At 57.3% G+C, this 1,743-nt stretch overlaps 1 protein-coding gene across 1 annotated transcript in view; it reads left to right on the top strand.

The window, feature by feature from the left end:
• The window catches only part of EPB41L1 (erythrocyte membrane protein band 4.1-like 1), a 29,275-nt gene that overhangs the window by 26,035 nt on the left and 1,497 nt on the right, over nucleotides 1-1,743 (top strand). The gene's annotated exons all lie outside the window — the stretch shown is intronic.

Below are 1,743 nucleotides of genomic sequence, written 5' to 3'. Positions count from 1 at the left end.
GGGGGTGGGGCGGGCTGGGGTTGGTCCCACAGGGCCCCCTCCCATGTTCCCAGCACCCACCCGTGGCTGGTGTGTTGGTACTGGGAAGAGCAGAAGGATGCTCAGAAGGTTGGGGAGCAAGATGGCAGGGGACACCCTGCCCATGGCCTTTCTCCTGTGCCAGAAACGCACCTTGAGCATTGGCTGGAGGAGGATAATTCCTAAAAAAATAGCCCAGTCCCTGGTGAAGTCTCATAGCAGGCTGAGATATCTTTAGCCCTGGGTATCCTGCCTGGCCACCCAAGGTCACACGCAAAGTCTCCTGATTCCCAGTGGAGGTGATGGCCATGAACAACCCTGCCCAGCAGCAGGCCTTCCTGTATGAATTGTTTTACTACTCGATTGCCTTGTTTTGATGGAGTCAAGCCCGGCCAAATGCCACATGCTGTCCCAGGCTCGTCACTTTGTGCAGCAGGGAGAACGTACCCAGCACTGTGTGGCTGGGGCACCAGCACAGCCTTCCCAGCCCTCGCCACACAAAGCGGGACGGACAAAGCTAGAGGTAGCCTGAGAGCTCTGCACTTAGGGTGGCCCTGAGGATGGATGGGGAAGAGCAAAACGCAGCCATGAAATCATGTGCCCACTGCAGAGGCCCTTTCCTGCAGCTCTGGGCTTGGGGTAGCTGTGGAAACCTCTCCCTGCCCACCCCCCCAAGAAAAATAGGTTCAATTGGAAGCACAGTGCAGTGTCTTTTTTTCCCTTGCCACTCTCTCCCCTCCTGTGCTTGGCTGAGTAGGTGCATCCTGGTGGAAATTTCCCAGCTCTTCGGGAGCCAGCACTGGGGGCTCCCCTGTGGCAGCCTCGCTGATGCTGCTGCTCTCTGTCCTGCAGATCACCAGCAGCTCCGCTGGGAAGGAGGTGCTCACCAGCATATTCACTGCCACTGCGGAAACCCTCTCCAGTTCCACCACTACCCACGTTACCAAGGTAAGAGCAGCTCCAAAGGCGGCAGCCAGGGGGTTCTTGATGCAAGCCACTGGAATTAGAGGATGGGTGGATTTATATTGTGGTTGGTACAGCAGAAAGTGCCCCTCTCCTCCTTAAAGCCGAAAAAGTGTATGCTGTCCCATGTGGGATGGTGAGCCAGCACAGTGCCCCGTGCTTCACTCTGAGCGCCCCGTGCCTGGTTCAGCCCTGCTGCGCTGCCTGTCCCATCCAGCCAGGCATGACTGCAGGGGACTGCAGGCAAGGACAGCCAGGCTTCAGGTGTTCATCACCCATGTACCACCCATGGGGACTGTGAACACGTGCTGTGCCCACCTCTACTCGTTGGTAGTTTGGGAGGGCAGGGAGTCATTTGGGTGAGAAGGAAGAGCAGCAGGCAGCATCGCTGACCTTCTGAAGCCAACCGCAGGGGTGGAAGGGACTCTGAATTAGGCTGCCAGCAGCGTGCATGTGAGTGCCTGCCCGTGCAACTGGGGTGAGTGTTCCCAGACGTACCTAGAGCCAGACCCCAGGTCCCCCTGGCCCAAGAAGCCCACAGCACCAGTGCTGGAGTATCTCGCCTTGTGTCAGCTATGGGAGCCGTGTTAGCGTGGGGTGTATTTGGTTTATTAGAGCTGGAGTGGTGCAGGCAAGGGGGAGTGATGGTAGGAAACGAAGGAGACGAGGCTGCATCAGAGGACCTCACCCATGGCCATTTCATTCCCAAATTAAGTGCACATAAATGAAAGCAGAAGCTTAGTGAGGGACCTGAGCAGGAAT

Source organism: Pygoscelis adeliae, unplaced genomic scaffold (genome assembly GCF_000699105.1).
Source record: "Pygoscelis adeliae isolate BGI_AS28 unplaced genomic scaffold, ASM69910v1 Scaffold407, whole genome shotgun sequence".
In the NCBI taxonomy this organism is placed as follows: Eukaryota; Metazoa; Chordata; class Aves; order Sphenisciformes; family Spheniscidae; genus Pygoscelis; species Pygoscelis adeliae.
The sequence above is the reverse complement of the archived record's forward strand: the minus strand, read 5'-3'. Positions and strand labels throughout refer to the sequence as shown.